This window comes from Numida meleagris, chromosome 3 (genome assembly GCF_002078875.1).
Source record: "Numida meleagris isolate 19003 breed g44 Domestic line chromosome 3, NumMel1.0, whole genome shotgun sequence".
Taxonomy (NCBI): Eukaryota; Metazoa; Chordata; class Aves; order Galliformes; family Numididae; genus Numida; species Numida meleagris.
The window spans coordinates 28455676-28483670 of NC_034411.1; the positions used below are offsets into that span (position 1 = coordinate 28455676).

At 37.9% G+C, this 27995-nt stretch overlaps 2 long non-coding RNA genes across 8 annotated transcripts in view; both read right to left on the bottom strand.

The window, feature by feature from the left end:
- LOC110395749 overlaps positions 1-27995 on the bottom strand; it is a 328266-nt gene that overhangs the window by 106572 nt on the left and 193699 nt on the right. The gene's annotated exons all lie outside the window — the stretch shown is intronic.
- Positions 9225-21978, bottom strand: LOC110395748. 4 transcript variants are annotated; one of them, XR_002436605.1, is made up of 4 exons: positions 21883-21978; positions 15837-16011; positions 15561-15691; positions 9244-9915 (listed from the first exon to the last, which is right to left on the bottom strand). It is a non-coding gene; the product is annotated as an uncharacterized LOC110395748 (long non-coding RNA). The 4 variants fall into 4 exon arrangements; XR_002436607.1 differs by lacking the exon at positions 21883-21978 and having other exon boundaries at positions 9225-10525; positions 15837-16018; XR_002436606.1 differs by lacking the exon at positions 21883-21978 and having other exon boundaries at positions 9227-10522; positions 15837-16018.

A 27995-nucleotide genomic window follows, 5' to 3' on the forward strand; every position in this document is an offset into this window, starting at 1 on the left:
GTGTATGCAAACTAGATTGAACTATCAAACCCCTAATGCTTTATACAACTGTGACTTGTCATTTCTCTGTACATTTTAGACTTCCTTTTTTTTCTTGTTTGAAGCACTGTAGAAAATCATTTTGTGATTTCTATTTCAAAGTTCACCTTGTTAAAAGGCTGCATTGATCCCTCCAGAGACAGAAAGAGCAGACTGAACAAGAGCACATAGAAAAGAGAAAATTCAATACAAATCCAGCCCTCAACACTGCTTGGAGACATGCAAACTGTCATACTGACATTTCTGACATGCTTGTGAGGACATTTAACTTTTTCTTCTTTCAGAAGTTGCCATCATAGCAAAAATACTTTTTTGCTTTTATTAAACTCTCCGGGTCTCATCCTCTCACTCAGGTCAATGACAGCTCGCCATATCCTGCAGAAAGAAGGGTGGGACTGCTACTCTCCTGTGGCTCTGTCACAGCAGATACAGAGCCATTAATGGCCTCCACTCGTTTCATCTCAGAGGCTGAAAGGTGGCAAAGTGCTCCCTTTCAGGAATTTCTGTTTGCCTGAGAGCCCTCGAACCACCACTAATAGAAAATCTGCATAAATTTTCAAAGTTTGGAGGAAAAAAAAAATAGCCTTAATGGCTAGCTCTGCAAAATGATAGGGTTCTTTAATTCTCATTGATTTGCAGAATTTAGCTTAAATTTTGTAACTCGGAATGCTTCCTGGAATTACACATAACATATTTAAGTAGGAGTTGTGAAGAGAGCTAATAATGAAAGAGATTTAAATCTGTCAGGCTTGTGCAGGAGAAATCTTTAACTGCTCTGCAAATGCTGGCAAGCAAGTCATCTGTGTGTCTTAGTGGAGAAACTGATCCTGATAACGCTAGAATAATCTTGATGTCATGTTCTACTTAAACAGGTCAGTGTTGAGGTAAAATGACGTACAGCAATTAGAATCCCAAGCTCCCTCTCTCCCCGTGAGAAACAACTGTCAAAGTTTGGCTTTATTTTGCATTAGTTGGAGTTTTCCCCTGTTTTTTTCCAGCTACAAAGTGCCAACTTTCCTTCCTGGACACTCACTTTTAATTAGGCTCAGGATGTTTGTGTGCTTCTTTGAGCAAGATCTCAATGCTGAGAGAACTGGGTTGCTGCACAAGCAGTGCTTATCTCAGCTTCCCACTAGTCACCCTGCAGTTCAGCTGGGAGATAGGCAGAGCTTTTCCAGTCACCAACAAAGACTTGCACTTCAGAGATGCTCTCTTGTATTGCTTTTCTTTCTACTTTCTTCACCCAGAAGTAAAGCGTACACTTGGCAAATATGGATTACTGACCTGAGTCAGGTGACAGCAGTTTTAATTAACCCTCATTATATTGACTATGTTAGAAGATCAGGGAGAGAAAATTCAGTTCATTCTCACCCAGATCTTTTGTGTCACACCTTTATGACAGCAGCAAAGACGACTCGTGCTGAAGAGCAAGTCCTCTGCCAAGCAGAAAAATTCTCTGCCAAGACACACAGCAAACTGCATCTCTTTTTAGAAGAATCTCTCACTATTTGTGGATGCAATTGTGAAGGTACATTTTGATTTTATTTCCTAGAGTTTGGGATGACTGGGATTAAAAAGCAAGTGAAGTTATGCCCCCATAATTCACGTGTTAAAATCGACAATGAATTATTTTTCTACTCTGCTTTATGGTTGCTATTTTAGAGGATCATGTATGAAACAGGACTCTGGCTCTTAATCCATTCAGTATGGAAGAGCTGTTTATAGTCTGACATATGGATGCTGGATTTCACAGTTCACTCTGTCACAGTTTTCCCTGTGCGTCAATGGTCAAAACACTTAGCTTTTGAATGTCTCAGATCAGTCAATCAAAGATAGATAATGTTCTGCTTTTCTTAAAGCACTGCAGTAGCAAAGATACAAGTGACTAAACACACTAACACTCCTTTCATCCTTTGGGTTTTTTCCTTCAGTTTGACTAACATGAATATGAAGATTCAGAGTTTTTAAAAATATAGCACAAGGAAAAGTCATTTCTGCTGCTCGTGCAGTGATTTAAGGAGAATATTGGACTCCAGGGTTGTCAGTCCTGCATGCCCTCCTTCATTTTATGTCTTTTCAGACTTTCCTTCTAGATACTGATTCTGCTGTCCACCTCAGCTTGGTACATTGTATTTCAGTCTGTGATTTCCCAGACCCAAAAATGCGTAGAAAGAACATAAATTGAGCTTTCTGCTCCGTCTCTAGCTAGGACTACTGTATCTGTGCAGTCTTTCTCTGTAAGAGCAGTAATGTCTGGAAGATCCTAAAATTACAGGATATTTAAGATCTGCCTGTTCTGCTCTTCACACAGGCACTGCTGAAAACCACACCTCTGCCACAACCTCTATGCTTCTTGATCTTCAGGCTTCCAAAAATCCCAGAAAAAAAAGAGTCATAATCCTCATATTTTGCCCAAAGCAAAGAAAACAAAGAAAGGAATTAGCTGGGAGCATCCCATAGCTGTTCCCCTGCAGGCATGTTTGGCTGTATCATTCCTCTTGTTTAGTTCTTATTTTTCCTGGAGTAAGGCCCAGTAATTCCTGTCTAGAAGAGAAGACTATTTCATGAGTCCCCCTCAGAGGTAAAAAATAATCTAATAAATTTATCTTCACTGAATTTCTTGATTTAATTTCAAGATAGTATTGTGTGAAATTCTCTGATCAGCTGCCCTCAATATCAAGAAGTTTTAATATATCATACCTCATATCTACACTTTTGCCCAAAAATGAGATAATCTTGATTTCCTCCCAAAAATAAAAGTTTGGGTGATAACCAACAAACGTAATGATATGCATTCCTTTTTTTTTTTTTTTTTTTTTCCCTACAGGGAAACAAACCAAAAATACCTTTTCTTTGGTGGTCAGATAATGCATTAAAGTCTTCATCAACTTATTTGATATTTCAGTTCAAATGAGAGAATCTGGGCTTGAAAAATTTCCTGAAGTAAACCCCTTTTCCATTCCATTCTGCTGCTTCCTATTTTCCCATGGTGCACAAACAGTTAAATATTAAAAATTCTAACTTACTCTGTTGCAAGGGGATAAAATGTCATCAGATTATAAGGCTGAGGACCCAATTCTATAATGAGCTTTCCCTGTTCCACATCGAAATACTAAATAAATATACTTTCTCAATAATTACTAATTAAAAATAATAAAAATAAAAAAATAATTTGCACTGGATTAATTTTCAAACAAGTCTAAAAAGTATGCTTTTGAGTAGACTGGCAGGAGGAGTTATAAGACTTAGGAGTTTGGAGAGGGTTGGTCCCCTTCTTTTCACTAGCAAAAGTCTGCAACAACTGTCAAATCGTTAAAATTCCTGAAGGTAACACAGCTCCACGTGTCTGCAGGTATTTTAAGTGCTTCTTGGAGACTGGAATTCCCAACATCTTCATAACTGATACAAGAGCTTAAAACTCTGTGGCAGAGAATAAACCTGAAGAGCAATGTGTATATATAACACTAATCCTATTTATATCTCTTCTAGGCATATGAGTAATCCAGATGAATCAGTGAGATTATGACTATTTTTAAAGTTCAGTGTGTATTGAACTACTCAGTGAATCAGGATCTCTGTGAAAATGGACCAGAACTGCTATGGTTTCCTTAGTTTAAAAAAAAAAAAAATCAGGAAATAGGGGAATTCAAAGGAGACGTCAGCCAGGAAATCAGGAAATCTGGTTCATTTGCAGCAGCCTTCAGGTAGAACTCAGTAACACAACAGAACTGGTGCACTAACCTTCCTGGAAAGACAGCTAACAATAGTACTAAGATAAGAATACCCCAAACACATTTCTGAAACAATGAATTTCCATTTCCTTCTCCAGAGTGAAGTAGAGAAATAGATTTTTGATATTTTAATTACATTTATTCAGTATTTTAAAAATTAATGTATTTAATTAATTAACAAAAGAAAAAAGTCTTATTACTTTGTCTTCAATTTTATTTTCATAGAAGGTGGATTTCTGAACATGGCTTTCTGTCGCTATTCAATACATGGTAAAAGTTCAAGATACAGTATAAGATCTTTTATGACATGTTCATCAGCTACTTCATCTAAAAGTAATTTTAAAGAGAAACATAATAAACTGCTGTCTGTGAATATAATAGATAAAATAAAATGTAAGTATATATATTTACAAATAGTGTATATTTGATGAACAAATTCATTATATACTCTTATATAACTTCCATAATGATAATCAACTGACTTTTCTGATAAAGTGAAGCCCTTAGCTGTCTTTATATTCACAGTATCTCTCTGCCATGGTAGACAAAGTAAAGGACAGATATTAGTAATCATTTCTTAAAAATATAGTATGTCTTTTCATCATAGGTCAAACATTTCTTTGATACTTTCATCTACATTTCCATGTGCCATCACCTATATTATAGTCCACCTCCATAGCCAATCTCTTCAGTTTGGCTAGGAGGATGCTATTGGACAGAATGTAGAAAGCCATGCTCGATGACGTGCACTTCAAACAGCATGAACTTCTTTCCCTTCATCCACATCAGTCATTTAATCAGAGAAGTCAATCAGGTTCGCTGGGCACAATTTACCCCTGGGAAAACTGCTCTGACTTCTTCCAATTACATTCTTGTACTTCCTGTGCTCAGAAACAGCTTCCATGAGGACAACATCAGGCTTTATAATCTTTATTGGAGGCTGAAGGGAGGCTGACTAGCCCATAGCCCAGATTGATGTTACTAATTTTTTTTTCAAGATGAGAAGGATCTCAGGTACACTGTTCATAAGATTTTCAAATTCACATACTAGTGGACCTCTTTTTTTTTTCCCCATTAACATATAAAATTTGGTGTTATGTTTAAGATAGCCACTATAATACTTCCTAATTTCAATATTCTTGTTATTGAAACAAACTAAACTTCCAGTTAAATCTCTCTCAAAAAAAAAAAAAAAACGTAATTTCTTGTTGTATATTCATTATTGCTAGGAGCTAAATAGGAAAAAGAAGCAACTCATATGGGTCAGTACCGCATAGAAAGTGATGTTCTCCAGAACATCAGATTTTTAAAGTGTTCTTTGAGCAACAGAGCATCTCACACACTTTATGCCTGGGATAGTTCTACAGCCATGACATTCACTGATATGTGCCATAGGGTTCATACACACTGAAATAGAAAATTCAGTAAGGAAGTATGACAGGGAAATGTAGTTTGGACATCAGTGGTTCTTTCTAATAATTAGCATGCAGGACTGTGGAATCTCCATCCCTTGATGGATTTTAACAGATAATAGTTAGTCAAATGCCTCTCTGGAAGGGTGGATACATTCAAATCAGATAATATTGACTTTGAGTTAAGGTTCAGAATTAGATGAATTGAATTCCCCCACCAACTGAACCTTGCCTTATCATCAAGACTGATACGAGATTCAGCAAAAAAATAAAAGACACGACATCAGATTTCCAAAAATGACCCACTTCCATTTCAGTTAGCAAAACAATGCCTCAACTTCATGTTGATAAATTGTGTGTTTCAGGTAAGATGTAAAACCTAGTTCCAAAATTCATAAAGTTAGCAATTTCCTAAGTGTTGTTACCTTTCAAAAGACCAAATCAACTCCTTCCCTTACTGATTCCCAGTTTCTGTAACTTGCAGTTCATTTGTCATATGCAGCTACTGTTGCATATTCTGTTCTTCATCCTTTTCAGTCACAAGCTTTTGGCTCTCTCAAGCAACTCCTGCCTTTCAGAAAGCCACAAGCTCAACTGACCTCATTTTGAGGGGATGAAGTGACTCTTGTACTCTGCTGTTAGAGCTCTTCAGGATGAAAGGAGCTTTGAGAAGACAAGATAACATTATTCTACAAGCAAAGGAGACAAAGGACCACAACGCTAGCAGGCAAAGGAATTAGTGGCCTCTAAAATCTGATAACTTTATGCTCATCATGCACTGAGACATGAACTGAAAGAACAAGTCCAGGCATGCTCACACTACAGCAAAAGGAATTAGCATGAAGTTTTCTGGACATTGTAAAACTTCAGTTAGGTCTTAGATCAAGATGTTTTATTTATATACTGAACTTTGCTATAGACCAGTCAGTGTGTGTCAGTGGTATCAGAGGTGGGGTTTGTAACAATGAAACGTACTTCTGAATCTCTTTGGGTTTTAATACTCATTGACCTGGACAGGTAATCAATTGCTGAATCTCTAAAGGCCCATAGATACTGACTTCGGTCTCCAAAAGACTTTATAAAGAGTCATTTGGGGGATACTTTCCCTTCAAATTGAATTGTGGACCATTAAATCTCTTTAGTAAAATACTGGAACAAATACTAGATGTCAATGCTCCTTTTGCATTTTTAAATAGAACGCAAATGCTCGTGGCCTAAGATGAGGTTCCTAGAAAGATCCTCGGTTTTTCTTTTTCTCTGGCAGATTCTTTTAATCATTATGGATTTTATTTCCCCTACAGACAAACTGCATTAGCTGTTCAGTACTCACTGTGCCTCTCTCACAAGACTATAATGTAGGTACCTCGTCAGCACGCAGCATAGAGCAGCTGTGCAGGTTCTGAAGAGAACTGAGAGGTTTCTAGGCTAAACATTTGATAAAGGACCTTGTGATTAAAGGAGATGGGACAAATGTTATTTTAATAAGTGGCCTTTCGTTGCATGCTATCTATTCTGCATCGGTACAGAAGATTTGATCTTTCTTCCCTATGGTGAAAAATGATACTAACAGTATCCTCTAAGTTAATAAATGCAGATGACTTAACTTGTTTGGCAGTAACTGATAGAACGGAATTCTTGCCATTTTGTTAGATCACTCCTAAACTATCAAAGTTAGATACTATCTCAATGGAAAACTAGTAGTGTATCCAGATGTGGAGTCCTCCATACAGGAGAGACATGGACCTCTTGGAGTGCCAGAGAAGGGCCACAAAAATGATCCAAGGGATGGAACACATCTCCTACAAGGACAGGTTGAGAGAGCTGGGGCTGTTCAGCCTGGAGAAGAGAAGGCTCTGAAGTGACCTGATGGTGGCCTTTCAGTATCTAAAGTGGGGCTGTAAGAATGGGGACAGACTGTGTAGCAGCATCTGTTGTGATAGGGCAAGGGGAAATGGTTTCAAACTAAAAGAGAAGATTTAGATTGGATGTAAGAAAGTCCTTTACAATAAGGGTAGGGAAGCACTGGAACAGTTTGCCTAGAGAAGTGGCAGATGCCCCATCCCTGGGGACATTTGAGTTCACACTCGACGAGGCTCTGAGCAACTTGATCTAGCTGTAGGTGTCCCTGTTCATTGCAGGGGAGTTGGACCACATGACTTTTAAGAGTTCCTTCCAACTCACATGATTTTGTGACTCAATGATCCTAGGTAGTAGACACACATATGCACATGAACACACACACACACACGCTCCTTATTCAAAAAAGTAGTACTAAGCATTTACAAAGAACAATGTAGTAATGCATCAATGTTGTCTGAAGTAAACTTCTTGTATATCATTAGCAGTTCTAAGGGGAACATAATAATTCATTATAACATATGCAACATATGAATGCTATATAAATATTTTAGCTTAAGCATGGCCTTAGTCTGCCCACAAGCTCACACCACCCTTCAGCTGCCATTCTGTGCCAAAATCCAGGAGCACGCCAGTATTTGTGAAGTTCAGGACACAGGCCCCTGCATCACCAGCCAGGAAGGGCTGAGAAAGTCAAGTGTGGTTCAATGCCACATTGTCAGGCAAATGATAACATAAACATCCAGCTCATCATTCTCTTCGGTCCTCCTTGCTTCTTTAAGCCCACTTTCAAAGTATATACATGCTTCCTTATTATCAGATACATAACTCCCTTCTCATTCTGAAGTTATACTGGCTTCAAGCAGACAGGCTATTAGGAGAGTCCCTGTTTTGCAGAGCAGACAGCCCGTGCCACTGAGAGACTAAAAAATGTAGACACATAAAGAGGTGGACAGACAGATAGGAAGGCAGGAAGACAGGCAAACAGAAAGACAGTCTGGCCTGAATCTGTATCTATCAGCTTAAGTGCTTAGAGTCCACCTTAGAACATAGTTCCATAGACATTAATTCAAATATACTTCCAAAGCTAATAAACAAAGATTGCCCTGACTTCACTACAGACTGTGAAGGATGCTTGTAGCACACGTAAGAAAAATGAAAACAAAACCTGCCAAAAAAGAGCCCTCTGACTCTCAGTTTCCTGTGAGGAAGGACCGTCTCCTCATCTACATCTCCTGTCCCACAATGAACCTCCTCTCCCAGGCTGCTCTCATTGTCACAGCCTCAGAAGGTGGCGTACTTTCTAGAGGGATCCATGGAATACCATACACCAGACTTGAGATCTTTATGAGCTGCATGAAATCCAAAGGGAAAAAGCCTCTTTTGGAAAAACAGCAAAGCACAGAGCCCCTTTCAATCCACGAATACAATTTGTAATGCTACACTGAGGATAGACAATGAAAATGAAAAGTTTAAATATTACACTAGCTCCAAAAAATTACTTCTAAGGAGATATGCACTGAATAATACATGTATTCCTGTCAACAAGAAATATAGCAAGTGTTTAAACATATCATCACTCTTATTACCATGCTATTTGTCTCTCTGATGTTTTTAATCTAATGGTACGGAATTTTCTTTTATTTGCACCTCTGTAACCCTACTCCCCCGGTATTTCTAATCTTGGGTGTTATGCTGGTTTTGAGTAGCTGTTCTGCACGCTAATTTCCCAGTGTGTCCAGGGCAATTTACAATCCCAATACCTGAAATAATTTCTTGTTTCTCCTGTCTCTGCATCTTGCTTTGTGCCTCTCTCATCTCTGTGCGCACTCTTTACTCATTCTTTCCCTGCACAGTCCAGGGCACCTTCCCTTTTCCCCAGCTGCCCCATTAACTTTCTCACACCTAAGATTTGCTAAAAATTTCACCATATGAATCTCTGCCTATTCAGATTTGCAGCATCTCCTGTGAAGCTGTAGAAGCGAAGCAAGACAAAGCATGACCAAGGGAAGGAGAGCATGCAGGTCAGTTCCCCTTCCTGCATCTGCAAGAAACAAAATGATTTGACGCCACACAGCGACGGGAAGCACAGGCTGGATGCAAGAAACAGCAGCAGTGTGAGAAGTGTTTAAGTGTACCCATTTATTCAGGCAATATCAAAGTATTTGTGCATCTTTCTACTTCCTTCCACGCTCTCAGAGCTGCTCTACTTGTGTGCACTGTATATTCATTAACATCTCATCAAGGCATACATCTACTGCAGCTTTGCATCAGCACTGCATTCCCCCACACTAAAATTGCCTCGGGCTTTCTTTCTTCTCCTTGTATTTGTTTCCGGTGCACTAAGAGCAAAAGAAGCTGTTTCATGCTGATTGGCAAACAGAGGGAAAACAAACTCTGGGTTTTGAGGAGGATGAAAGCACAGAATATGCTTCTCAGCCAAAAATGATCTCTCCTTGGGGATGTGCCCCGCAGAGACAGGGAGGCATCTTTTAATTAAAGGAGTGATGTATAGAAAAGAGTACCATGTAGAGACCAATGCCAAGATAGATACTGGGTAAAAGCAGAGTTTTAGTTTAATTTTTTTTTTTTAAACCATGGGAAGCAATTACATCATATCATTTTATCTCACTTATTCATCTCTTTATTTCTAACCCTTTTCTACATATCCAAAGGCTAAACCAATGCCACAGATTAATAACCAAATGCAAGATGGTTTCCTAACCAGCTTTCATACTATCCCACAGAGCACATAACTTATGGAGATCACCAATAACATGTACAGAGATGTTTCAGAAAGCCATGGTAGCTGGTAATCCCAGTTTTCTTCTTCTTTTTCTTCTTAAAGAGCATATTCACTGCTGTTTATGACAGGTCTGAAAAATTAAGATGGAGGAAGCAATTCCATTGTATGCTGTCAAAACTAGCCTTGCCCATTCTTGCTTCCCACCTGTGGACATGTTACTCCTCCCAGTTATAAAATACAGTAGGATCCTGGGTATTCTTCCGTTATTCCTAAATACACCATTGCTTAGACACAGGACTTCTTGCCCAATTAATGTAACATGCAAATTCAGAAGATGCTAAAATACTAAATTCCAAGCCAGGAGCAAGATGTATAAACCAAAGGATTTGATGATAAAGATGCACACAGCCACTGTTTTCTCATAAGTAACCACAGCTTCTTCCCAGTAAATAAAAATATTCCACTCTAGCAGTTCAGCACAGAAATAACCACCATAAAGACAGACTGCACTTAGTAAGGCGGCACTGCCTGTCAACTGCCACATGGTCCAGCACTCTCAGGCAACATTACCTTTATAGGTAAAATTAACTAGATTGTGGCTGTTGTTGCTCATGTTCTATGGGTTAGCGATGCTCCAGAAAGACTTGCTGCACAATTGCTTAATGTGGAGGTGAAGCAGAGAGAGATGTGACCACATCTATCCTTTTCTGAGAAAACCTCATATATTTTGTTTGTATCTGCTTGGAAGAGAAAAAACAAGCTTTGTCCCAGCTGTGAGACATAGAATTGCAATAGCTAGAAGTCAATAGTTTTGTTTTGCTTTTATTTGACAATTTGATCATAATTATTATTATTTTGCTCTCAGATTCCCTTTGAATTCCCTCTGATAAAAACAAAATATCTTTTATGCACATCTCAAAATTACTTGAATGATTTAAATATTGACATGAAAACTACAGTTAAAAAGTTTCATGAAGATTTTTTCCTCTCTTCCTCCACGCTGTAGGCCAAAAATCTCAGAACAGTAATTTCTTCTTGGAAGTTTTTATCTTATTTAAGAGTATTAAGACATCTCTTAAAGATATTGAGGCTTGAGTTAAAAACTGCCAGCGCCAGAGAAACCATCATAACTAGAGGAAAATTGTTCCACTGATTAATTACACTCTGAATTTACCTTAGTCTAGCTTCCAGCTCCTGAATCTCACGGATTCATCTTTCTGACAGAAATACCACCCACAGTAAGCCATCTCTTCCCGCTGTCACCTCTTAATTTTCTGTTTGGTGTGCTAAACATATTACACGTTCTTTCTTCATGGAAAAAATATTTTCCTACTATTCTTTTCTGAATCCTGTTTCACCATTCATCAGTCTTTTTGAAGAATGGCTATTAGAATTCAAAACAAATGTGTGCCATCAGTGCCAGAGGTTCGTAACTCAGAACATGAGTTATAGCTGTCAGTTAAGCAAATGCAATAGCTAGAAAGAAACACGCAAATCCATCTTCAAGCCCTGATAACTGCAAAAATAGTACTTCCTTATTCATCTATGATTTTTCCCAGCTACTTCTTCAAAAGTCATACTGCATATGTTTATACACCGGCATGTTCTTATTTTTCCAAGATTTGTTAAAAAATAAAAATAAATCTGTGTCTGAGTTCCTGTCCCATCCTTTCACATCCTAAAGACAGTACACAACCACTGTTCTTCAGCACCTCTTAAGATTAACCTTCAATACCTCTTAAGATTATTGTAGGAAAATCTTCATTATTACTCATTACAGTATTAACATGAGTATATAATTCTGCATCTTTTGGGGCATTATGTATTTATAAGAATATATTGAATACTATAGCTTTTTGTGCATCCTAACTGGATGTTTTTCAGACTGGATCTTTACAGAGATGAAATATCTGATTCAGGACAAATAAATAAGTTGATTATACTTCAAAGTTTTCTGAAATTTATAACAAGAGATCAGGACTCCACACACAGCAAAAAGGGTTCGTGACCATGCTTATGAATTCTGAAATCTCATTTCATTCTTTTTTTATTCATGTATCTCCAGGTTTCCTGCTGTTGTCACTTTCTTTCCACAGATGAGAGGAGGTAGAGGAACAACATTTGAATTCTATATGAATTTTACTTAATACTGGTCAGGTATTGTATTTATTGGTAAATCATAATTCATGAGAAATGAGAAGCTGTTTGTAGAACTTATAACTAGGACAAGTCAAAAATATTTGATGAAAAATTGTCCCTCCAAAAAACTTCTTTTTTCAGCTAAAATAAAATCCTAATTTATTCCACTACATATTCTTTAACAGGGGGTAAGAGAATTTTCTAATTTTTTTCTCTATGCTTTTGCAGTATTGAAAAATAGAGAAAAGAGAAGAGCACAATATAAATATGAAAAAGTAGAATGTTTTCTTGGAGGAAAAAAACATGGAATATAATCTATGAGTAAATTTTAACTTTTCTTTGAAAACTTTCCATGAACCGTATTTCTCTCTTTTTGATTGACTCTAGTTACGTCATCCAGAGTAGGAGCAGAAACAATCACCATGTGACACAATAGGACAGAGTTTGAATGGCAAATCATTGGGATGAAACACTCAAATTAATATTAGCTACATGAGTGAAATGGGTTGGAACAAACTATTCATCAAACAATTTCAAATAATAAACTAATTAATGCAAATTGTGATGTGTTCATGGAGAAATAACAAATGCATAAAGGGCAACTTCCATTATCAAATGAATTGTTCTCAGGGAATAATTCATAGCTGCAGAAGACACAGAAAAGAGTTGAATGCTAATGCGTAGGAATGAGGAGAACACTAGTATAGAAAGAGATATAATTTGTTGGTGACATTAAGTCTAATGCCTGCCTGAAAAAAAAGGGACCATGTACTGCTGAGTCTCTTGAAAAGCTGGAGACACCTCAGGTTTAGCCCAGGTGTTAGATTTCTGAAGATATGTAGAGTCTAAGAAAGCATATTAAAATGAACATTCAGCATGCAATAGGAAGCATCTCTGCTCACAGCCAGGTTAACTAACCTCATCAGAAGTGATATCAGTTTTTAATAATACACAATTATATAACTATTTAGTTAATTCTGCTAAATGTTGTAGAACCTCAATAAAATAGAACATGTATTAGAATAATCACACAAAGCAAATCTGCAGAGTCATGATATATTCAGTTTAAATACAATCTGCATTCTTCAGTTACGTTTGTCTCTCTGACAGTACCCACACATCTGCTTTCTGGACATTGTGGACCCAAAGAACCTCATCTGTTTCAGTAACACAGAGCTGTCAGAAGAGTTTTGAGTTATTTATGCATTAAGCATCTTCTCAGTGTTTGCTATTTCCTTGTGGCAAAGCAGTAACACATAAACAAATGCATGCACACAAAGATCTGGATGCACAGCTCATTTCTGGATCAGATTGATTAGTTTTGGAGAGGACTTAGAGGGAATTGTGGTGTCAATTGTCATTGACTTCCAAGATAAATGAGGAATTGGCCAGCAAAATCCTGTCCAGCCAAAAGATAACAGCACTTCAAAACAGTCCAAGCAATAAGCAAAGGATTAGCTTTGCTGAAGTATCACAACTGTTTTTAGATAACATAAATTTCAAGTAGGTGAGTTCAGTAATTTGTTGTTTCATGGCCAGGAGGACTGAATCTCTCTTTTTATTTTCAGCTTTTTACTGGTTATATCCTCAGTGGCCATTATAGGATGTCCCACTGTTTACTACAAGCTTATGTTTCAGTATTAACAAATAGCTGATTTTTTTCTGCATTCATGACTAAGCCTATTTTAACAACTTAATAATTATATGCAAGCTCTTCAGCTGTCAAATATATGTTAAAAGGAGAAACATTTAATAAATGTGAACATCAATGTCAGGAGAACCAGCTACAGCGACATTTCTTAAAAAAGAACAGAAGAAGCTGTTCAACACCTGCATACTCTGTTTTGTACCAAACTGCTCTAATTAGCACATTTTGAGATATGATTAGAGCACTAGAGGAAGCTTTCCAAATGTCATTAATTATGGATGTGATCTTAAATTATTCACTTTGAATATTTTTTCTTGCTATGCCCCTTTTATCTTCCACTAACTTTTTGTTGCATCCTAGAACAGATCCAATTAAACCTCAAATGGCAGTTTGTTACACTAAAGAAAAGGTAAACTGAATTATTTTTCTTAAGGTGCTTGTCTTAAAAGGGAAAAAGTGGGCGAGAATCATTTTTTGCCTCTTAAACATTCATCATTCTCTACGTCAGCCTCTACCAGGACTGAAAGAGAGAGTCATTAAGCATATAAATTTCCTTCGCTTGCTAAAAAGATATTACAGAATACAATGATGTATTTGCATATATACTCATTGTTATTCCTTTTATGGATTATTAAGATCATATCAGTTAACCAAGGCTGTAGTACATCACAGGTAGTACCATATGTCTAATAGCTTGTGTTCAACTGAAGAACCTTTTCCATGCTCACATACAGCCAGACCTGTCTGGGGTAAATCTGAGCTGAAAAGGGAGTGTGGCTATAGGAAGGAAGGAGATAGACATGCGGGGAGGGCAGCAGTCAAAGTAAGGAACAGGAAAGAGATGTGATGAGCAAAGTTGAATATGGCCCATGGTCACAAGGAGACTGGGAAGGAATGGAGGAGAATGAAGACCTTTTCCTTAAGGCAAAGAAAATGGCTTCTTTCAGGCTGCCAGTGGCACAAGGTGCTGTGATGCCCAGTGCTGAGATCCAGTACAGTTCTGAGGCTGCTGCTCTCTGCATGGATAGCTATCTAAAAAAGGTTGCCTGGTCATCAGCTTTTTGTGGTCTTACAAAGGCACTGGCTGGAACCTTGGACACCTAGCCCAGGTATCCAACTCAGTAATTCAGAGGCATATACGTGCACACACATCCTACATAACTCATCAATGAAAAACATGAAGAACAGCAAGTAAATTTCCTTCCCCACTCTTCTCTCTCATATATTTTCCTTTCCACATCTGACTTCGTAGTGCCCTTAGGAGGACAGAATATTTTTGCAGAGATAAAAAGAGAATTCATGTATATATGCATAAAAACAAAGTTCACAATTACATGTAATGCACAGACATAAAAGAAGGTTTCCCCATGTATGTCCTCCAGACTAGATTGTAGAGTTAACAGCCCTATTGCTTGCAATGTCTGAACACTGCCCTGGATTTTGTCTCTCTAGATCTAAGTTCCTCCTTTAAGGCTTCCACTGGGACCCGTTAGAAGCTACCAGCACATACTTGTTTTGTTAAACACTGCTGAAAAAAATCCAGTGAACAAGAATGACAAATCCTTTAAAATGAGTTTAAAACAAGTGGAAAACAGAAAGAGACAGAGCTGTGCTCCAAACTGAAGTGTTATCACTTCACACAGCAATCACACCCTTCTTACAGATGAACAGAACTCAGGCTGCTCTCAGGAGCAACCAGTTAAAGTTTGTCCTCCTGATGAGTCAGTGATGTTTGGTTGGTGTTACATGCAAGCTGTCATCTTCTTGATAAGACATAAGGGAATTTCTCTTGCATTTGGAGGTATTAAAGCACGTTAGATAAAGCATTCCTGAATCTATACCTTATGACTATTACAATCTTTTAAGATACTTCTAAAGTTTAACATTTTATTTTGTCTTATTCATTAACTTACTCTTGTCTTGTAAATAACTCCTGTGATTTTGGTACAAGGCGCTGTACCCCTAGACGCTACCAAGAATTCACTTACTTGAGTGGGATAGGGATCAGGCTCCAAACACGTAGAGATCCTCTTCCTCACCCCCCTTAAATCAGTGGAGTTTATCATCAGCTCTCACATAGCCACCTTACTATCAGGTCTATAGTGATCAATCGGAAACACTGTAGAAGATGAAATGAAAATATAATTGTCCATTCATGGTCATGGGAGAGACACTGCTATGAGGTCAATAAAATACTTTTAAAGGGTTTTTGCTGCCCTTTGCAACCTTTTAACTTTATCCTTCTTATTTCTCCATGTTCATACCTTCATTATCACATGAGGTTCTAAGCCACCCGAACAAGGATATTAGGACTTTTCTTGAGCTAGTCCTTCCCTGTCACCATAGGCTTCGCGTTGTACAGTAACAAATTGCTGTATCAAGCAAGATGCTTTCTGCCACCTAGAACATGTTAGTAGTTACCATCAAGTTGGCAAAGACCTATGAGAAAGATAACATTTACAATCAGTCTATCAGAGAAAAGAAAACCTGGTGGCAAAAGCAGATCCCTAAGAGCTGAACCCTATATTTAGTGCTTTGTACACACTCTTTGGCTTATGCCTTGAAATTGAAAGAAGTTATTGATTTTGTAAGTTCATGTTTCCTTTGCATGATTGTCAGTTACCTGCAGAAGCGTACTGGGAAAAAAGAGGAAAGCTGAACAAAAGGCAGGAAATTATAATGGAACTTGAATCTTCTGTGTTACCTTCTCTGCCTACAGTTATAAATGCGTAAGTATGGAACTCTGGAGTATAAAAATCCAAAGATGTAATGCCAGTATAACTCAGAGTAACTTCATTGACTTTCTCAGTAAAATTGAGAGCAACAGAAGAATCACAATCAAAATCATTGCAAAGGATATCTCAGATATGAGCACTAAGTCTTTGGTATCTTAACCCTGTTTTCCATCACTAATATTTTTATAAAACATTGCCCTTAGTATATACTGGAGATAACTCAGCAGAGGACTCGAGTTTCAAATGCTCTCAGAAATCATGTGCTGTATTTAACTCACAAAAATTAGCATGTGGCATTTATATTCATTATATTCAATATTCAACACGTCTCTTCCACATAACTTATTAGAACCAAATCCAGTGCTATCCAAGGTAAACTCTGCGAAAAAGCCATAATAGGTCCTAAATAGAAGTTGTTCTTATCACATAAATGCTATTCAATAGTTACCCAATACAAAACATAAGCAGATAAACTAAGGTACCAATATATCAGAGAAACTGAATAATACCCTCACATCTGACAGGTAATCCTGAAAGTCTAAAGTGGGGTAGCTTAGAAAGTAAGAATTCATGTCTATTCAATCTTACGTGGATGAAGAATGTTTTTTCAGTTGGCTGCTGAACAAGCATTTTCTTCCAGGATTAAATATTTTGGGGAAATTCTCAAAACAACTGCCTTCACCCACTTTTACTTGCATTAGGAGACATTCATTATGCTTTAATTTGCATTAGGAGAGAATGTGATCAGGAATGAACGGAAGGTGAATAACAGACTCTGTTGCAAAACCAGTTCTCTTGATGAAATTTCAAGCTATGTATCTATCAAATCTTAAGTTACTGAGCAAGACGACTTAATTTAACTACAGATCCTGCATTGTACAGGTGTATTTGTAGTCATATAAGAGTTTCTTTGGACAGTTTATCTGCCTAAACCCAGAAAAAATAAAATTCATTCTCCCTCTTCCTTTCCTCTCATCTGAAATTCCAGGAAAATTTAGTGAGTCTGAAGTGGGGACAATAAATAAAGAAATAAAAGATTCTATTCACCTGTAACAGACACAGGGATTCATAGCCAGCCTATTATCAAAGAGTCAGATTGGCAAACCCAAGGTTAAGGAATCAAACGCTCATAGATATTCGTGGGGAGTTATTTGCTGCTTTCACAGTCTCTCTCCATCCAGCCAGACTCACAGTTACCACTGTGCTACATCAAAAATGCTGTTCCAGATCTAGGAAAGGGTACAAATTAGATTTTACAGTAATTGGACTTATTGTATCCCACTGGAATTTAGTTTCTACAAGTCATTTAGTGCAGGAGATGATAGCTCTTCAGAGGAATAACAACATCAACCTCAACTTTCTGTTTCAAAATGTTTTGCTAATTATATTGTAGGTGACATTCTCTTCTCCTCCCTGTGTGGAAGCTGCTCTCAGGCACAGCATACAGGAGTGCTGCTATGCTAGAAACATTTTTCTAGATGCTTACTTTCATCTCGGTAAAAAATTACCCTTCATACCTTCTGCAAACATTAAAGATCACCTGGTGAGTTTCATGTCTGCTCAGATTCATTCTTGTCTGTGTATTCCAGAACATGTTACAGTCATCATTATTACTACCTCCACTTACAAAAGAATGTACCTGATTGATCTGGAATAAAGCTAAAGAAGACATAGACTCCAGCATCTATAAAACACATTAGCTTCTCTTCCTCTTACTTTAGTTGACTCTTACAAGAACACTTTGGCAATTACACTAATTGTAAGCAAATAACCTGATTCACATCTTGTTGATTATAAATGTCATGCTCATCTTTGTATGCACTATAACCTTCCAAACTGTACACATTAAATAATTTGTTCCCTCCTGACAGTAAAATATATCCCAGTCATTGTTTAACTCAAGGATTGGTAAAGGATGCCAGACACACACACAAGATTTTTGGTACATTGAATATAATGGTTTGTGTCTGAATTGGATGAAGACTGTCAGATTGTCACATCTTCTCTACCAAGAAAAACCTAATGTGATCTAGCAATCAAACTGTGGATGTTTGAGTTAGTCAAAGATGAAATTCCTTTATTCCAAAAGAAGACAGTCCTTACCCAATAGTTTCAAGCAACTAAACAATAGGTATTTTTAAAAACTAGAAGCACATATTTGTTTCCCCTTCTACTCTCTCAGTGAGTTAAGTGCCAGAGCCTTCCCTCTAACCACCAGTCTATCCTGCTGTTGAGAAGACAAGACTACTGTACTCAGTTTACTTTATCTGCTTTTCTCAACTTGTGAACAAAGCATATGCTTGTGGGAAAAACATGAGAATAACAACATCTGCATCTCCCACGCTTTTGAGTTAGTGTAAAAAATGCCAGAGCTACTTAAATACACCAATTATAATTGGTAATGGGGAGGTAGGGACAAGTTCTTTTTTTCCCTCTCTTGATTGAGACAATTCATAACTATTGCAATTATACAGCATGCTGCATTTATTAACCCAGCAGGCACTGCCAAATGTTCATCAGCCACTTGCATGTAATCTGGTGAGGCTGTATCTTCAGCACAAAAATTGCTTCTGATGGTAGATGTATGGCACCTAGCAGCGATAGCCAATCTGTTGCACTGCAAAGCCACCTTGAGCGATAGCCTCTTGTGAACTAAGGGATCTGGAGATTGAACTGAATGACACAATCTATTTTATTACTGAAAGCACCATTTGCATTTTTGCTGTCATTCGTTTCCAGTTCCACTGCAGTTTCAGCAGCATATCTGCAGATGAAGCATTAGCAAAGATTTAATTCTGACCTAACCAGTATTGACAAAGTACATGTACTGTGGTGACAGCTTTTTCCTATTATACTTCATGCTGGAATTTCTGTAAAAATGTTTCCTTACATGACATGATTAAGATTCTATGTTCATTTATTTGCTCGCAGGTTCAAAGGTGAGTTACACTAACATGAATGCCCTAAAAGTCTCCACACCATTGAAAATATCTGCTGAAATAAAGTCTCCCAAACTTTAGATCAGAAAAGATGTATAATCTTAGCCTCATAAATCAGAATAACTCTATAGATTTCAATTATCTTCATGCATACCTGCTAAAGTTCCTAGTTACAGAAATGCTACCTGTGGTGCACAGAGATTAATGCTTCATTAATAAAATCAGAATTACCACAAAAATTTGTACAGTTCAGTTGATTTTTTTTTTCCCAGCAACAACATTTTTATATCATACCACACAACAGGCACAATGTCTCTATACATGATGTTACTGTAGGCATTTATCTGTTTGGTTCAGTGTGAATTAAATAATTTTAAGAAGTCCTTGTAGTAAAGGTAGAATTTACATCTAAGTAGTTCTCCTTATCTCCAAGGTGTTTGCATATGCATATAAGTCCATGACACTGACCCTGATGCCCTCTTGCTATGATCTTTTCTAGCACTGTTCCAGAGCCAAGCAATGACAAGAGCACAACCTAAAGGAATATTTGAAAAAAAAAAAAAACAGCACAGAATGTTCTTGCAAGGCACGCACAGTAGAAAAATCAGAAAGAAGAATGACACAAATGCCAACAAAGCCATAAATTTAGAGCACATTTTGGAAAGAAGAAACTTAAAGCCTTCAAATGCCAGCGGTACATATAGAAATGTATGCATTTTGTGTAGGAACAGACATGTTGATCAGCCACTTCGCATCATGCCAATAATACAGCACTTGGGCTTCATAGTTTACCTAGAAGTACCACAGAGCAAGACAAATCTGACCATAAAACAATGCCTTATTTTCTGTTAAAATGAACTTGTTGTCAGTTAAGAGAAACATCTTTTGGCTGATGTGCGATGACAGCTAGGAGATCTTAAAAGACCCTTTATAATAAGATAATCTAGAAATACTGCCCACAGTTCGGTGTCCGAGTGACCCCCTGCCTTCAAAGAGCTGCTCCAAGGAAAGAACGTTGTTCCCCCTCAGTGGGCTTTGCTGTTTAATAATAAAATTAATTCTTGTTCCACAAGGGATTGCAGTTCTTTTGTATTCAGCCCTCCTCAGAATACAGTTCTTGATGTAAATGAGTGGATTGTCACATAATGTTAAGGGAAGACGTTGTGATGCTTGTGCATATAATTTAACTCAGAATAGTCTCCCCTCAATGCTCTACTGGTTGCATTTGAGAAGTAAGAGAAAAGTCACAGAAAAATAAAACAATGCAGAGTTTTAATTCTTGATTTTTCTATTAGCCAAGAATGGTTTTAGCTAGTTTTTTTTTTTTTTTTTTTTTAAAAAACACCAGTGCTAAGCTAAGATTTCCCATCTGTGATAAACATCTGGCCTCATTTCTATGCAGGGGCCAACCTTCATTTTAGGCAGTAGTGTTTTTAATCATAACCTGCTAATGACCATATTAACAGGGGTTTATGTTTTCATAGTGATTTCTTTATGCATTTCAGCCTAGTCACCTACTATAATGATAAAGGATGCCATTACTGATTCAATAATATTTATGAATTCAGGCTTATTGAAAGGATGTATTTAATTACTTTCCAATCAGATAAAGGAATGAAAACCTGTGATGGATCAGCAAAGGAAAAGCTATCCCTAAAAGGATTCAATGAATTGTCTATAACAATAGATAATGACAATAAAGTAATGCATTACTTCTCAACCAACTGTATAAGCATTAATTGGTTAACCTATCAGTAGTAGAAATAGGAAAAAAAAGTCAGTAATAGGCCATGTGATACAGCCAACAGTTCCAAAACACCCATGCAGAGCTCCGGCTAGACAGTGGCTATTTCTAGTGTCATACTCTCTGCCTGAACAGCTAGCCTTGCACATTCGGCGACTGACACCAGTAACAGGCATCTTTCAGGAGGCCCATCTCTGGTGAGGCTGATTCAGCTACCTATACCTTTTCATCACTACAAAGGCTGTGCTTAAAAGTCTCTAACTGCAAGACAAAAGGCTAACAAAAAAAAAAAAAAAGGCTTCACCTACAGGGCCAAAAAGATCTCAGTGCGGCTAACCTCACTGAGGAAGAGGCACAATTTCAGCAAACAGCCTGAGCTAATAGCCAGATGCTCACCATGACAGCTTAAAGACCTACATACACTTTCTAAATATGCCATTTTCTGAGTCATAAAAATTGTTACTAAACACAAGGAAAATTTTTTTTTCCCACCCCTTCCCACTTGCTTTTACCCTTAGGATCCTCTCCATAATATTCATTTTTTTGTTGTGTTTGTTTGTTTTTCATTTGTTTCCAATTGCTTTAAAGGTTACTGAGCTTTCTCCAGACAGCTGTGGCCCCTGATCCCCACCCCAGGCTGCTGTAGCAGGTACTCAGCCTGTCCCAGGGAAGGGCAGTTGTCTAGGGCTGGGTGCTGCTCCCTGAAAGCACGATTCAAACAGGGCTGGTTTTAGTAAAGCCATGCTTCACTACTTCCCCATTGTAATGCTATAATGTGATGGGAAGTATGGCAGTAACAGCAGAGTGGCACAATCCTAGGCTACAGCAAATGAGAAAAAGCCCGAATACAGCAGCCATAGACACAGAAACAAAGGAAAAAAAACTTGCTTACCTTTAGAAGATCTCCCACATGCTGGAATCGCCAATTAGATACCCCACCTCTGCTGCCAACCCTTAAATGAGGTCTAGGAAGGGGTAGATCCTGACTCCACCCCTTACAGTCACTCAGGGGCATTGCTTGCACCTGAGCTTCCCTGGGTTGGCCCTGCCTTCCCAGAAGGTGCTCAATCGCTGGTTCAGGCCATGACTTAGCATTTCTGCCACACCCCTGAACATACTGCACACACGTTCCTATTTAATGCTATGTTGATTTTTCTCTTCTAAATAATATGCTGAACTTTGAAAGGTGCTAGAAGGAGTTTTTGTTTGTCTAATTACTCAGCTATTCCCCCTCCCCCTGTATTCTTAGCATATGCTCTGTATTCTTCCTGTAAACTAAAAAAGAAACTTTTCTAAGCAGCGTTTGATGTGAAAGCATGCAGTTGGAAGGAAAAGAAGGAAGCTTTTCTCCAAAGGCATTTGTGTTCAGATAGCCTAGCAGAGGCTCAACGCACTGCCACTGATTTTCAGGCTCAGACCGTGTAACTCAAGAAAGAACTGTTTACCAATTGGCCACAATGTGAAAACAGATTAAATATTCACATTTTGGTGACAGCTGTAAGATTACATTTGACTTCTTTCTCAGCCTTTTTTTCAGTCCCTTTTTCAGAATACTTATGCTACCAGAAATCCATTAAAAATGAGTATAGCATTTGCTGCCTAAATTCACTGTATTCCAAACAAAAAGTTTTATATAAATGTATTTGCCTAGAGGAAAATATTGAGTAGAGTCTGATGATCAAATTCAGCTAATAGCACTATTAAAAAGGAGATTTAAACGGTTATTTGCTTGACTTTCCCACAACAAAATTATTAATAGTTACCACTGAAGTAGAGGGACTACTTATTTACTTACACACACATTTTTTCTGCACTCTTGATCAACTATCACTAAAGTTTGTGGTGCAAATCCAGTGATGCAGTCAGCTTGGACTTGAGACCCAAAGCTCCTTAAAATGATGGAAATTCTCTTGATGTAACTGTTTTGCATCCAGCCCTACTATGCAGAATTCCTGACGCTCTTAATCTCAATGACAAAATAAGTGTTCTTCATACAAAGCCAACATCCCAGATGATAGGAAAGTAAGTGGTTGCCTTCAACACTTATAAATCTCTGTGTTTCTAGATACTGGCTCAGGGCTAATGCTTTCTCTCTTGCTTTTGTACTCCTTTTCACAGATTCAGAATAACTCAGCATTCCCAGTCAGAAGTGCGTGCTGATAAAATTTTCCTTAGGGTCAAGCAGAAGAGAACTCCATCCTGTTTATTTACCAGTAAAAACTAGTATAGAAGATGCTGAACCTAATTTGTGTATTTGTGAAAGCCTTCATTTTATGCTTTCCGTCAAGAATATTGTAGTTTTGCTGTAGTTAGCAAATTTGAGCAAGTAATTTGAAATGGCATTTGTCACGGTATTATCTAAGGGTCTGCGTCCGTGACAAGGGGGACAAGCCCGAAAGAAAAAAAAAAAGAAGAGAAAAAAAATCCTCGGCGGGTAGGGGCCAGCCCCAAGCGGCCCGGCGGCTAAAGCGGCAGGGAAGCCGCGGACCCGCACCCTGGGGAAACGAAGGGAAGAGGGGATCGTAGGCGGATCTAAAACAAAACAGGGGCACCAATCTGAGGAGGAACAACTAATTTTACTAAATATATCGAAAATGAAGATAGTGGAATTGTAACAGAGAGTTTACAGGCTGAAAGTCTTACACAGTAAACTGCAAGAGGACCACGGGCTTCTCCGCCGGGCAGGACGGAACAGACCCCGCGTCTCCCAGGCGACTTCACCACCCCTTCCAACACAAAGACCCCTGGGGAGTGCACCTCCTCCCCTCCCCCACGGAGAGCCACACACCAAAAAAGGCAGTTTGCAGTAACCAGGGAATTAACTCTTTAACTGCCCGTGCTTTACATGATGTAATGATGTGGAATACCGACAGCAAAAATCACAAAACCATGACGTCATTAAAATTAATAGTGCCTATCCTTCTATCCTTCTTCCAGCTGTTTTAATTTATGGAACACCCATTGCGAATAACTCTTGAACAATCTACTCAGATCCTCTTCCTATAAATGTCATACACAAGTTGGGAACATATGGTCTTAAAAAAAATCCTAATATAGGAAATCATACAATTCTTTATTTCTGTTCTTCTATCCTTACCTATAATAAAACTATATTCTGCTAGAAACAGAGCTGACTTCCCAAATCAGCCTCTTGTCAGACTCAAGGGAAGCAATTAGAGCTAAAGCAGGCCACCTGGTATGACACTAATTAGGCTCCAGATCTGTTCTTACCAGGACCCAAAGCTGCACTGTGAAATTAGCTCAGAACTTTAATTAAACTTGTAGTAACATCTTACTTCTGTTTTTTTTTAATTATTATTTTATTGGGAATGCAACTGAACAGAGGGCTGAATGGCTCATTGAACAAGTAAAAACTAATACAGCTATTTCTCTCTGCGTTATCAGCAGAGATCAGAACCACCTTAGCTGTTACCAGCAGCTATTATCACAAGTATCCCTCTGGCTCTTTGGAATCTACAGAGAATTAATTAAAAGCCTCAAACCAGTGTGCAGTTAGCATTTCCTACTGTCGGTTTAGATTCCATGTAAGCGAACAGGGCAATCATGGGCTGTTCTTCGATTATCAGCATTAGCATTATGGTTCAGGGCATTTTGGTGACTCTACTCAGCATACCCATTCACTGTGCGCAGATTGCATTTGCAAAGCCTTTTTGGTGAAAACAAACCAGACTGTTTAAGAAGAAACTGAACCAAAAGGTCTGTTCCAGACCTATACCAAATGTGCTCCAAATCTGACAGGAGCATAACAGATTCAAACAGCTCCAAAATACTTACATAGTGAGGATGCTTGGTCCAGGGTAACACACTAAATTTAGCCTAAACAGAACACCATAAACTTCACATTTTGCAAATGGAGGGTCTTCAGCACCAGCTCTTTCAATCCACTGAACTGGTCCTATTGCACCAAATTTCTCATCAAGCTGGAAACAGTCACGATTGGCTGTTAGTCCCTGGGATTTTACAGCACACTCAATGCAGGCAGGAAATGTTAACAAAAACAGGAAAGTTATCTTCCTTTTCACCTCTCTATATGCAGCAATTTGAAGACAAATATATAAACGATAACCTAAACAAAACCCCCGTATGCTTATTCCTTTGCAACAAAAAAGTACAACCAAACGAGAGGGTGGATGGGCAGTGGAAAAGGCTTCCTAGGGCAGTGGTCATGGCACCAACCTTGCCAGAGTTCAAGAAGCATCTGGACAGTGCTCTCAGAAGTATGGTTTGAATTTTGGGTGGTCCTGTGTAGAGCCAGGAGTTGAACTCGATGATGTTATGGGTCCCTTCCAACTTGGAATGTTCTGTGATTCTATGATAATACAAAGTTAGGGGATATGAGAGATATTGCTATTAAAATTGTACCAGTACTACTTTTGCAGCTTTGTGCATACTTAGGAAGGCAGAATTTTGCTCTCAGTTTGCAGCCAACCCTAGCTGTGAGACATTGTTTTCCGTTATTTTTTATATATTAAATGAAAGCCACTACTATTTACCAGTGATTATTTGTGCTTTACACTAGAGCTTATCATTTACTGGTTATGAGGTTGGAATTACAAGATAAATAAGCAACAATTTTGGTGGTGGGTGAGGTGACTCTTTGTCTGGAGTAGTGCCTCCATGCACATTAACTGGATTAACTGGAATGCTCTGTAATAAAATCATCAGTCTACAAAACCTATTAATAAAGCTCATGTGATCCACTCCTCCTGCCAAAACACAACTGTTTCCTGATGTAACTAACCACATGCTCTGTATGGTGTTGTCCATATAATACTTCTATTTAAAATAGTAGTAATGCCCTTTGTGCAGGCTTTAAAATAGGCAAAACATTTATAATCTAATTTTGACTAGTTTGGTTTTTTTAAATCATTTATGCTCTTAATTACTCCTAATTTTATTCCAGTAGGATAACAGGTAGCATGATCTGATTCTCACTGTTCCAACACAATGACAATACTGGTTTGTGCCTTTTTTTTTTGTTTTGCATTTCAGATACTGCAAAGAAATGCTCTGCAGCACACATGATCTCTCTATTGAAAGGAAAAGATGAAACGTCCGTAGTGGATAATGAAAAGCCTGAAACATACAAAACTCCAATTATATTTAATTGGCAACCAAAGAGCAATCCACAGTATCCTTTTAGATTATGGGGTGAGAAAATGATCTTCAAAAAATCTGTTTTTATTAAACCAATAGTCATAGTTAAAATGTCCTTTTAACCCACAGATATATGTCTTCATCACATCTTCTAATGATTACCTCTATCACATTAAATTCATAAATCTAAAAGAGAAATCAGTGGAAAAAAAAAGGAACATAGATGACTTCTGCAGAATTCAAGGAACATTGAATTTACTTAAGTTTCACTTATTTTTACATAACTTTTATCTGTTATATCTGCAGTTGCCAGTTTGGTCATATGTTTTGATACATTCTTACTGGCAACTAAAACTTGTCATTTATATATATATTTGTATAAATATACACACTCAAGAGACAAAAAATACCATTTGAGTGTGTATATTCATATACAGATATGTATACACCACTTCCTCTAAAGATAGAAACACCAATATGCCTGTACAGCCAAACACCTCTGTCTCTGAGAGACCAGTCCTGGAGACAAGAGGCAAGATTTTCCTCAAGTGGAAACCCAAAGTGCCAGAACAAATATGTTGTTCCAAGTATTTCAGACTCTTTAACAAACCAAACCATCCTTCATAGCTATACTGAAGGAGTGGGAAATGAAAAAATAATAATTAAAGAAAACAATCTTTCCCAAGGCAGGCAGATCTCTGCTTCTCACAGACACCCATCAGGTCCCAGAAGAATATTTGGAAACTGGCTGAGCAGTAATGCAGTATATGGTCTTAACTTACTGTATGTTCTGCATGGGACATTATGTTTTGCAGATGGTTACAGTTCCTCGCTCTACTAGCTAGTCTTTCTACATGGCATGGCATAGGTGTCATAAGAGAAAAGTAAATTATTAAAGCAAAAATCCTGAACTGGATAAATAAAGAATGTCGCAGAGCTTGCCAAAATGTCCATTATTGGAGAACACCTACACTATGCTGCAACCCCTACAGAACAGCTCAGATCTCTACAAGCACAGGGTCTGTGAAACAGTGGCTTCTATCCAGCTTCTTTCTGTGAAAGAAATGTTACGAGAAGCACTGGTGTCTCCAGTAGAAATGTATCACTTTCAGAGCTTTGACAGTCATCTCTGGAGTGCATCTAACAAAATCAGTGAAAAGGTAAGAAAAATCACAGTTAACCAATAAATACAAAATAAAAAATGTTTATATATATATATATATACAGATGCATATACATAGGCTTTTTCTTCCACCAGCATCAGATGCCAGTGTAGTGGAAGGAAGAGACACTAGGAAACTGGTGTCGGCCGTTAGAGATCCATATTCCCAGCCTGCCTAGTTAGAGGAGAAATTAGGGTAGCTGAGGTTATAAAATCCCTAGAGGAGATCCGAACTAAATTTTTTCCAGCCAAACTGTTTCTTGGTGAGCTTTCCTAGATAGTTATTTTTGTATATTTTAAAAAATAACTAAGTAGAACTTAGGGATTCTTTTTTTTCCCCCTTTTTTATTTTTAATTTGATGGGAACTACATGCTAACTTTGAAATAACTAACTTTTGTGACTACAGAAACAGAAGAATTTTGAGGCTACTGGATGTTGGCATACACGAGCACCTTCGCGGTAACTGCAGTCACCTGACACAGCCTTTGCATGTTGTGCACTTTCATCTTCCTGTCATGATAAGGCAGCTCCTCAGTAGCCATACAAGGCCGGACAGAATCTGGCCACTTAGGTTGTTATTTAATCTCTGCAAAGCATATTGGAGAATCTAGGTCATATCTCAGTCACACTGATCTAAAATAAACTACCTTGCTTCACTGTCAAAATGCTACTGTGGATTTGCGCAGAAAGAGCAGAATTAGGCCCACCATTTTCTAAAGAGGAA